This window comes from Suricata suricatta, chromosome 13 (genome assembly GCF_006229205.1).
Source record: "Suricata suricatta isolate VVHF042 chromosome 13, meerkat_22Aug2017_6uvM2_HiC, whole genome shotgun sequence".
NCBI classification, from domain to species: domain Eukaryota; kingdom Metazoa; phylum Chordata; class Mammalia; order Carnivora; family Herpestidae; genus Suricata; species Suricata suricatta.
The window spans coordinates 88,666,720-88,678,823 of NC_043712.1; the positions used below are offsets into that span (position 1 = coordinate 88,666,720).

General features: G+C 41.6%; 1 protein-coding gene across 2 annotated transcripts in view; it reads left to right on the forward strand.

Annotated features, from left to right (window-relative positions):
• Positions 1-4,411, forward strand: part of LOC115275756 (F-box/WD repeat-containing protein 12-like) — a 104,881-nt gene extending 100,470 nt beyond the window's left edge. For both annotated transcript variants that reach the window (XR_003901727.1, XR_003901729.1), the window contains one exon: positions 3,935-4,411. The gene's annotated coding sequence lies outside the window, so the exon portion shown is untranslated. The remainder of the gene's footprint in view (positions 1-3,934) is intronic.
• Positions 4,412-12,104: the final 7,693 nt, after the last annotated feature.

Consider the following 12,104-nt stretch of genomic DNA (forward strand, 5'->3'; position numbering starts at 1 on the left):
AGATGTAAAAGACCTGTATGCCGAAAACTATAGAAGACTTATGAAGGAAATTGAAGAAGACACAAAGAAATGGAAAAACATTCCATGCTCATGGATTGGAAAAATAAACATTGTGACAATGTCTTTATTACTCAAAGCAATTTACACATTCAGTGCAATCCCCATCAAAGTTGCACCAGCGTTCTTCTCAAAGCTAGAACAAACTATCTTAAAATTCATATGGAACCACAAAAAACCCTGAATAGCCAACATAATATTGAAGAAGAAAACCAAAATGGGAGGCATCATAATCCCAGACTTTAGCCTCTACTACAAAGCTGTCATCAAGACAGTATGGTATTGGCACAAAAACAGACACATGGACCAAGGGAATAGAATAGAGAGCCCAGAACTGGACCCACAGGTGTATGGCCAATTAATCTTTGACAAAACAGGAAAGAGGATCCAATGGAAAAAAGACAGCCTCTTCAACAGGTGGTGTTGGGAGAGCTGGACAGCAACACGTAGAAGAATGAAATTAGACCACTTTCTTTCACCATTCACAAAAGAAAACTCAACATGGATAAAGGACCTGAATGTAAGATGGGAAACCATCAAAACCCTAAGAGGAGAAAGCAGGAAGCAGCCTCCTCGACCTCAATCACAGCAATTTCCTACTCGACACATCCCCACAGAACAAAAATGAACTATTGGGACTTCATCAAGATAAAAAGCTTCTGCACTGCAAAGGAAATAATCAAAAAATGAATAGGCAATCGACAGAATGGGAAAAGATGGTGGCAAATGGCATATCAAATAAAGGGCTAGTATCCAAAATCTACAAGGAACTCACTAAACTCCATACCTAAAAAATGAATAATCAAGTGAAGAAATGGGCAGAAGATCTGAAAAGACACTTCTCCAAAGAGAACATCCAGATGGCCAACAGGCAGGCACATGAAACGATGCTCAGCGTCACTCATCATCAGGGAAACACAAATTAAATTAAAACCACACTGAGATACCACCTTACATCAGTCAGAGTGGCTAAAATGAACAAATCAAGAGACTATAGATGCTGGCGAGGGTGTGGAGAAACAGGCACCTCCTACACTGTTGGTGGGAATGTTAACTGATACAGCCGCTCTGGAAAACAGTATGCAGGTTCCTCAAAAAATTATCAATAGAACTTCCCTATGACCCAGCAATAGCACTGCTGGGGATTTACCCAAAGGATACAGAAATGCTGATGCATAGGGGCACATGCACCCCAATGTTCATAGCAGCAATGTCAACAATAGCCAAATCATGGAAAGAACCTAAATGTCCATCACCTGATGAATGGATAAGGAAGAAGTGGTATATATACACACTGGAGTACTACATGGCAATGAGAAAGAATGAAATCTGGCCATTTGTAGCAAAGTGGATGGACCTCGAGTGTGTCATGCTAAGCGAAATAAGTCAGGCAGAGAAGGACAGATACCATATGTTTGCTCTCATAGGTCTAACAGGACAAACCTAACAGAGGTCCATAGGGAGGGCAAGTGGGAAAGAGAGTGGGGAGAGCGAGGGACACAAATCATGAGAGACTACTGAATACTGAAAATGAACTGAAGGCTGAAGGGGGAGGGGGAGGGGAGAAGAGGGTGATGGTCATGGGGGGGACACTTGTGGGGAGAAGCACTAGGTGTTATATGGAAACCAATCTGACAATAAACTATTATAAAAACAAATCCTAAAACCTACAGTTATAATTATGATATACTTTTATCAAAAAATATAAAAATAATTTAAATTTGTGCCCTTTTTAATGAGATCTATTTTCTTTTTAAAACACGGTTTTTCGGGATGCCTGGGTGGCTGTCAGTTAAGTGTCTGACTTTGAATCAGGTCATGATCTCATGGTTCGTGGGTTTGAGCCTTGCATCAGGCTCTGTGCTGACAGCTAGCTCAGAGCCTGGAGCCTGCTTTGGATTCTGTCTCCCTCTCTCTCTGCCCCTCCTCTGCCCACCCAATCTCTCTCAGTCCCTCAAAAATAAACAAACATTTAAAAAAATACATAAATAAACATGGCATTTCAAAATCCAAGTAGTAGTTTACAATTTTATACTTTATCAGTTGACTTCATGGCCTTCTTGCAATTTAAAAAATTTCTATTAATGGGTTAAAAAAATGCTTTCCCTTTTTTCAGTACCTCAATTGAATGCATTTTTGTCTTCAGATCTTTTTTGATTATTTTTTTGCTATTACTTTTGTGGGAACTTCCTTATTTCACATTCTACTATAACCACTTATTTATAAAATTGTCTTTTTAGAAAGATCATGAGTATTTAAAAAAATTTTTTTAATGTTTTATTTATTTTTGATAGAGCAAGAGAGAGAGAGAGAGAGCTTGGGCAGGGGAGGGTCAGAGAGAGAGGGAGACACAGAACCGGAAGCAGGCTCCAGGCTCTGAACTAGCTGTCAGCACAGAGCCCAACGTGGGGCTTGAACCCACGAACCATGAGATCATGACCTGAGCCGAAGCTGGACGCTCAACCGACTGAGCCACCCAGGCATCCCAAGATCATGAGTATTTGAAGGCAGAGTCTGTATCCTACTCACTTCCCCTCCATCATCACCTAGTAGAGTGCAGGGAAATTAGAAATAACTCAATAAATAAATAAATAAGAAGGAATGCATGCATGAAATATGGCTATAACAATTAAAATAAAATTTAAAATATAAAAAAGCATATTAAAAGTATTTTGGCTCCAGTGCTATATATGTCACATCCAATTTCAAAGGCAATTTTAATACATATCAATTATTCCTAATTTGGCAGAATACCATTACCTCTTCAAATACAGAAGTTTATCGCTACACAGAAAACCACGAAGCAGTGAGGATGGTGTAGGCATCACAGTTGACATTTGAACATGAGTTTGAACTACAAATATTTTTTCAATGCAGTACAGTGCTGCAAATGTACTTTCTCTTCCTTATGATTTTAATAACATTTTCTTTCCTCTAACATACTTTATTATAAGAGGACAAAATTTTGTGTTAGTCGACTGTTTATGTTATCAGTAAGGCTTCCTGTACACAATAGTCTATTGATGGTTCCGTATCGGGGGAGTCAAAAGTTATATGAGGATTTCTGACTGCACCAGGGTCAGTGCCCCAGCCCCAAACACCCCCCTCATTCAAGGGCCAACTGCATTTGCAATTCCTCTGACTAAAGGGAACTCAGAAGACAAACTGTTATTTTGCCAATGACCTACTGAAAGAGTTGATAAATACCCAATTGTTTCTCCTACCCCAGAACTTTTGCTGTTGCTATCAAAAACCAATTATTGGTTCATTATACAGATAAATATCTAAATAACTGTTAGATAACTTATAATTCATCCTAAACATGGCGAGGCAACTGGAATGTTAAAGGAATAGGAAATAGTGATAATAAAGGGATCTAGAGGTAAATTCCGTACGCCTGTTTTGTTTGGTATAACCACAGAAACACCAAAACACCACTGTAATTGTTAATCATATGCAAAATCAAAAATGGCCCTAAGACTTATTTTATTAAATATCATAAGGAAAAATTATTTTAAATTGCAATATGTAAAAAAGATACCACTTTCCCCTCTTGCCACCAAATACCATTAGTGATCAGGAATAGTGATTTTTTTTAAAGAAAGAAACAGTGTTCAGATTATAAATATGTCTTGTTTTTACAGTTGTACACGAACAACATGCAGATCTTTAAAATCCTGTCCTATGATGTTCATCTCCAGGATCTCTTTTATTTGTCATTTGACAAATAAATGAACAGACCTATTACTAACAAGAGCTGCAGTCATGATACATTAGAGTAGTTCGTTATTTTGTTCTTTCTGGTTTTCTCTTTTCTTTATTTGTAATGGTTCATTTCTATTTAAAAATACACATTAAATCAATTTGTGTATTACAGCCTATGTAAATGAGTCGGAACTGAATGAAGCAGGATATGAAAAAACAAACAGAGAAGATCTTGTTTATAGAAAGAACACTGCGTGCCGGAAAGCCCCACGGACGCCCGCGCAGCGCGCTGGGCCCTCGGGGACGGGGACTCGAGCGCACGCGCTCCGGCGGCCGAAGCCGCACTGCTGACCTCGGGAGCGACAGAGACACCAAGGCACCCAAGGCACAGCCCTGCCACCGGTCCTAAGGCCTTTCCGATTCGAAAGGCTCTCCGGCTCACCAGTTATGAAAGAGGGCTTTTACATTAAAATGGCGTTCTGCTTCTGCCCAGGCCCTTTCATACAACGTAATTCTCTCTTCTCCAAAACTACTCAATTAGCAGGTAGGTGGAACACCCAAAACTGATGATTTTCTTTGTCCAAAATGGTTTTCAATTTCTAAATCTGTATATTTTTCAGAACACTTACAATTATTCTATAAGACATAAAACTGGAAAATTAATATTTTTATTGCCTTGAGATGTTTATTATTGGCTACAGGAGACCCAAACAAAAATGGAGGCCAGACATGCAAAACTGTGAAATTTTAAGTGATACTTAGGGAGCTGCAGTTAGAAATGCATGTTCCACTTCCCAAAGTCTCGCTGATCTAAGGAGCCTTTCTTGGGTCTCATGGACGCACAAGCCTATATTTTATGATAATTAGGTCTGCTGAATTATTTTATGACATTTCCCTCTTGCCACTTTTAATGTTTACAAACCTTGATCACAGCGCTTCCCAGGTGGGATCCTCCATCTTTCCTGGAGGCCGGAGACAGACGTGCTCACAGGATCGCCGTGCCCCTGCCGCAGGTGACTGGCGGGGAGCGCTGGCGGGGGCCACCTGCGAGCCGCTCTCCGCGTGGCCTCGCCCGCTCGCCATCCCTCGCCGTGCACAAGCGTTCCCTCCTCGCCACATCCTCACCAGCACTCGTTAGTTCTCAGACAAGACAGAGTTTACATAAACGTCACAAGAGACAACGGAGGGCATTATATATTAATAAAGAAACAATTCCACATGGCAAAATAAAACAACTGCAAACATGTCTGCCCCTAAGAAGAGACCATCAGAGTACATGAAGCACACACTGACTGACTTCAAGGTAGAAACAACTCCACGATAACAGCTGGAGGTGTCAATGGCCCTCTCACAAGAACGCGTGAAACCACCGGATAGAACACGAGGAAGCAGAAGACCTAAACAACATGATAAACCCACTAAATCTGACGTATACAGAACACTCTGCCCAACAACAAATGCACACACAGTTTTCCTCAAGTGCCCAGGGGGCATCTTCTGGGATAGGCCCTAATGTTACAAACGAAGTTAAGTCTCAAAATTTAAAGAAGCAAACATCCTACAAAGTATCTCCTCTAACCACAGTGGGATGAAGATACAAATCAGTACCATAAAAAAATGAAAAATTCACAAAATTGTGGAAATCAAGCAGTTTTCAACAATCAGTGGAGAAAGAAGGAATCACAAGAGAAATTAGATAATACTTAGCTATGAATGAAAAATGAAGACATAACTTAACGAAAACTTAGGACATAGTGAAAACAAAGCTAAAAAGTAAATCTGTAACAATAAACACTTACATTAAAACACAAAAGGGATCTCAAACCAACAACCTGAATTGACAACTTCAGGAACTAAAAAAAGAAGAACACAGATGCCTGGGTGGCTTACTCTGTTAAGTATCTGACTCTTGGTTTTGGCTCAGGTCATGATTTCATAGTTCCTGAGATCGAGCCCCGCACTAGACTCTGTGCTCATGGTGCAGAGCATGCTTGGGGTACTCTCTCTCCCTGACTCTCTACCCCTCCTAAGAAAATAAACAAATTTTTTAAAAAGTACAAACTAAACCCAAGCTAGCAGAAGGAAGGAAATGATACAGAGATAGAGAATTAAAAAAATAACCAAAGAAACTGAAAAGCAGTTCTTTGAAAAAAAATCAACAGAATGGACATTTAGCTAGATCTAGGACTAAGAAACAAAGAGAAGACTCAGGCAGAAGTAATTATCAGAAATCAAAGTGGGGACAATACTACTGACCTGACAGAAATAAAAAGGATTGTAAAAGAATAAGAGGAATAACTGTACACACAAAAAGTGGGAGAAGTCCTATGAAATGGGCAAATTCTTAGAAACACAAAACATACCAAAATAAAATCACAAAGAAACAATCTGAATAGATCTATATCTAGTAAGGATATTAATTACTAATTAAAAAAATCCCCAAAGAACACCCTGGACCTGATGGCTTCAATGGTGAATTTTACCAGACAGTTAAAGAACAATAATCAGTCCTTCCCAAGCTTCCCCAAATAACTGAAGAGCAGGGAATACTTTCTAACTCCTTCTGTGACATCAACGTCACCCTGATACCAAAGCCACACAAAAACACAGAATAAAACTAGAGACTAATATCTTTCAGAAACACTTAAAAATCTCAACATAATAGCAAACAGAATTCAGCAGCTACTGAAAGGATGATACAACAGAACTCAGAGGGACTGATTCCTGTCATGCAAAGGGTGTTTCACAAGGAAACATCAATCCATACACCACACTAACACGGGGAAGAAACCCACATGATCATCTGAATCAGTGCAGGAAGCACATCTTACCAAACTCAACACTTTTTCATGATATCAACACTTAACGAGATAGGAATATACAGAAACGACCTCTACATAATAAAAGCCACCTCGGAAAAACTCAAACCAAACATTATCCTCAAAGGTGAGAGACTGGAAACATTTCCTTTAAGATCAGAAACCAGGCAAAGATGCTTTTCACAACTTCTCTTCAACATGGCACTGGAAGTCCTAGCCAGAGCAGTCAGGCAATAAAAAGAAATAAAACTATCTCTGTTTGCAGAGGACATATTATATGTAGAAAACCGGGAATGAAGATTCCACAAAAATTGGTAGAATAAATGAATTCAGCAATGTATGACGATACAGAGTCAACACACAAAAACCAGTTGCATTTCTGCACGCAAAAATGAGCAATCTGAAAAGGAAATTACAAAAATGAGTCCATTTACAATAGCATCAAAAAGAATAAAGTACTCAGGAATTAATCAAGGAGACAAAGACAATTAAAAGTCCAAGATATTACTGAAAGACATATATAGAAACAAATCCCATGCTCATGGATTAGAAGATTTAATATTGTGAAAATGTCAATATTAACCAAAGTAATCTACAGAGTCAAAGCAATACCTACCAAAGTGTCAATCATGTTTTTGCTGGAATAGGAAAACATACCCTAAAATTCTATGGAATCTCAAGAGACCCTGAATAGCCAAAACAATCTTAAGAGCAAAACTCATACTTCCTGCTTTCAAAACCCATGACAAAGCTACACTCATCAAAACAGTGTGGTATTGGCATAAAAAAACCACGTATGGACCAATGGAATCAAATAGAGAGCCCAGAAGTAAACCCTTGCATATGAAGCCAAATGATTTAAAAAAACCTTTTTAATGTTTTATTTACTTTTTTAAAAATTTCTGTTTATTTTTGAGAGACAGAGAGAGACAGTGCAAGCAGGGGAGGGTCAGAGAGAGAGGGAGACATAGAATCTGGAACAGGCTCCAGGCTCTGAGCTGTCAGCACAGAGCCTGATGAGGGGCTTGAACCCATGAACCGTAAGATCATGACCTGAGCCAAAGCCGGATGCTTAACCAACTGAGCCACCCAGGTGCCCCTAATGTTTTATTTACTTTTGAGAGAGAGATAGACAGAGTATGAGTGTGGGAGGGGCAGAGAGAGAGGGAGACACAGAATCCGAAGCAGGCTCCAGGCTCTGAGCTGTCAGCACAGAGCCCAACGCGGGGGCTCTAACCCACAAACTGTGAGATCATGACCTGAGCGCTTAGCAAACGGAGCCACTCAGGTGCCCCAAAGTCAAATGATCTTTGACAGGAGTGCCCAGACTATTCAATGGAGAAAGGACAGCCTTTTCAACAGAACTGGATATTCATGTGCAAAATAATGAAGCTGAACCCTTATCTCACACTGTGTACTAAAATTAACTCAAAATGGAGCCAGATAAAGCTCACAGAAGAAAACACAGGACTAAAGCTTCATGACACTGGCTTCGCCAATGATTTTTTGGGTAAGGTAACCAAAGGCATAGGAAACAAGAAAACAAAATGGGGACATGAAACTTTAGAAATTTTGACATCAAGAGGCACTATCCACATGCCAGATGGTAAAAAGGCAACATACAGAATGAGAGAAAACAGGTAAATCATGCACCTGATAAAGAATCACTACCCAGAATATACAAAGATGTCCTAAAACTTGACAGACAAAAACAAAACAAAACTGATTCAACAACGGCTAACCAGCTTGTGTAGAATTTCTGTATAAAAGATAAAAAATTGGCCAATAAGCATGTGAAGAGATGCTCAACATCACTTATCATTAGGGCAATGCTAGTCAAAACTCCAGTGAGATACCCCCTCACACCTCTCAGGATGGCTACAGTAAAATAAGAGAGAATTTGGCAAGCATTTGGGGACATCGGAACTCTTCCGCATTGCTGTGAATATAAATGGCCACTGTGGAAAACAGTATAAAGGTTCCTCAATACATTAAAAATAAAATTATGATAGGACCCAGAAACCACATTTCTGGGAATACACCCCAAAAAAATGAACGCAAGGTTTTCAAGAGATATTTATGCATTCATGTTCACAGCAGCATTGGTCACACTATGTGGGATGCAGCCCAATTGTCCAACTAGTGAGCACATAGGCAAAATGTGCTCTATACATAAAACAAAATATAGTCTAGCCTTAAAAAGGAATGAAATCCTCTAACGTACTACAATGTGGATATACCTTGAGGATGTTATGCTAAATGAAATCAGCCAGTCACAAAATATAGACAAATACAGTAAGATTACATTTATATGATGTATATAGAGTAGTCAAAATCACAAAGAGAAAAAATAATAGTTGCCAGGTGTGGGGAAAAGAGGAGAATGGAAAGTGAATAGGTATAGGTTTTCAGACTGAAACTATGAAAAGATCTTCAGCAAATGGTGTTGGGAAATTGGACAGTTACATGCAAAAGTAGGAAACCAGACCATTTTCTTACAACAAGCACAAAATACGCTCAAACTGGACCAACAACCTAAATGTGAGACCCGAAACCATAACAAGCCCACAGAAAAGCACAGGCAGCAGGATCTCTGACACTGGCTCCAAGAACTTCTTCCCAGATGTGTCTCCTGAGGCAAGCCAAACAGAAGAAAATCAACTATTAGGAGTACACCAAAATAAAAAGCTTGAGCATCGCAAGGGAAACAATCAACAAAAATAAAAGACAACCCACAGAATGGGAGAAGATGCATGCAAACGACATCTCTGATAATAAGCAAGAGACTTCTACAACCCACCCCCAAACTATAAATAATCAAATTTAAAAATGGGCAAAAGACGTTTCTCCAAGGACACACAGAGGCTAACACATAAAAATGTGCTCAACATCACTCATTATCAAATACAAATCAAAGCCATGATGAATTATCAGCTCAAACCTGTCAGAATGGCTAAAACCAAAAGCACAAGTGTTGGTAAGGATGTGGAGACAGAAGGGACGTCACGCACTCGGAGGGAACGCACGCTGTGTGGCCACTGAGGAGGACGGGAGGGAGGCTCCTCGCACCGTGTCACCCAGACCTACTCTAGATGCTGCCTTGCCGATTCTCACCCCAGCCGAAGCCTGGCACTTTATTCTCCGAAGAGGTTTCCGTACTGCATGCACGTCCCCTCACCCTAACCCCAACGCTAACTAACCCTCTGGAGAGGTTTGAGCTGCAAACTACAAGACACGTACCCAAACCCCAACCTGAACCCTAAGGGGAGCACTGATCCTAACCCCTAAATACTAACTCTAACCATAACTGACTCTGCTTTCAGCTCAGGCCATGATGTCAGGCATGGAGCCTGCTTGGGATATTCTCTCTCCCTTTCTCTCTCTCTCTCTTTCTCTCCAACTCATGTCTCTCTCATGCTTCACACACACCACACCCACACACACCAGTGGTTAAATTCTGGTAGATGCTTAATAAAATGATCTTTAGGGGTAGGTGGTAAAGCATTAATTTGCGGCATTGAACAATTTACCTGGTGTTCATGTTCTCAGCATGACTAATTCTGCCTGATGTCCCAGAACAGGGAAGAAATATGCACCAAAAATTATCCCAAGCTAGTACGAGCCCGTTCCAGTGCACCCAATCCTCGTTCACAGAAACATGTGTACATAATTCACTTACATCCCAAACAACACCCTAAACTCTTACCCGAATATACAAAATAAAAACCACATTACACATTTCCAAAACACACAATCTTTCATACACCTAAATGTAGGGAGCTGCCAAGTCCGGCCGCCTCAGGCAAGGAGGTATCGCTCCCTGTGGGGTGCGGCCAGAAAAACAAGATTAACTGTCTAGAGGCCAGGGAGTGCATTTCCCGATCCAGGGATTGGAGACAGGCAGACGGGAGAAGCCAAATTGAACTGAACAAAAGATCAACCGCATTCAGGCCTATGCAGTGTCCATCGAACCCCTGACCAGCGTCGCAGACTACAAGTCTGGGCTCTCCTTTAGATGCTGTGTTTGAAATTTCAGTTTCGGTTTCCCCTTTTTCTAATAATCATTTGACCCTGTTTCCTAGCAACCAACCCAGGTCAGCTTCCCGCCCCAAACCCTATAAAGGTGTGGATATTTTCTCAATAACCTGGGCTTGATCAAAAACACTTGTCTTGCCCCACTCTCTGTGCTCCCCGCTGCCCTGTTCTTACTCCCTCCCTCAGGAACCTGCGACCCGATTTACCGCCCTGCCAACCGGGATGAAAACAGACACGTAAATACAAGTTCTACCTGCACTCTGAAGACACTGCACACCATCTCCTACTAACTAGATGTTGACAGACAAAACCCTACTCACCGCGAATACCCACATGCCACACCTACAAGTATACACACACACACACACAACTGTTGTCCAAATAGAAACATAGCAATGAACAGGCGACCCACAAGTTCAAAATGAATACCCTAAAAAGACACACAGGCTCTCAAACATGACCGTGGACACAGCTGTTTCATGAACCACCCTCAAAATTCCCAGAACCTCACGGCTCTAAAATGCACATACTCTACCACTCCCGAACACACACACAACCTGCCCAGACTGTTTCAAAATACATACACGGAACCTCCCACACCTTGCAGAATACACCCGCCACCTTCCTGTGGTTCCTCAGCCGCAGCAGGGCAATGGAGCCTCACAACCCACAAGTCCAAGTCCACAGGCAGCAGACCAGCGTGCTGTCCCCCCACCGCCCATTCTGATAATGCCCCGTGCTTGTGTGGAGGCCACCCGTCTTCTGAGACCAGCGATCTGTGTCCACGGATGGCTTTTCTCAGAAGCCAAGGAAGGAAAGGCCAGAGATCAGGGTCGAAAGGGCTTCTGTCACTCCCTTTTGGACCATCAAAGCAAAGTGGTTTGTTAAAAATCAGTTCCGCCTTGCCCCGAAAAAGCTCCCCTAGAGCTATGAACATCCACATGTGTGCCAAAGCGTAGACACATGAGACCCAGAGTTTCTTGCCTTCTCCTAAATATCACTCCCCAAAACAAACACGGACCTTACCACCCTGATGCCAACATCCACCTGTCTCCCGTTGACACCTACAAATGGCACGTCTACATCCCCCAACACACACACCTCACAACACCCCAACAGTCTACCAACCCCGATCTCCCTAATCCCTCCACACCCTAAATTCTTACCCGGACAGGACGGATGAGGACGGATGTAACACCGATACTGCGAGCGCACACAGATCCGACACACGAAGCATTAAATGCAAAACCCTCCCTCTTCTGAAACACACGCGCACACGTACACACACACGCGCGCACATAGGCAGCATAGTCTCAAAATGCACAGAACCGGTCACACCAGCCAGCCACCCACACACAACATTCCACACCAGCTGTACACTCACGGCTCCCCCGACCCCCAAATCACTTACTACAATCCCTACACATCCTTAAAATGACCCCAAACCATTCCATACCCCCAAGCATATACCCGCCAGTTACCCCCGCA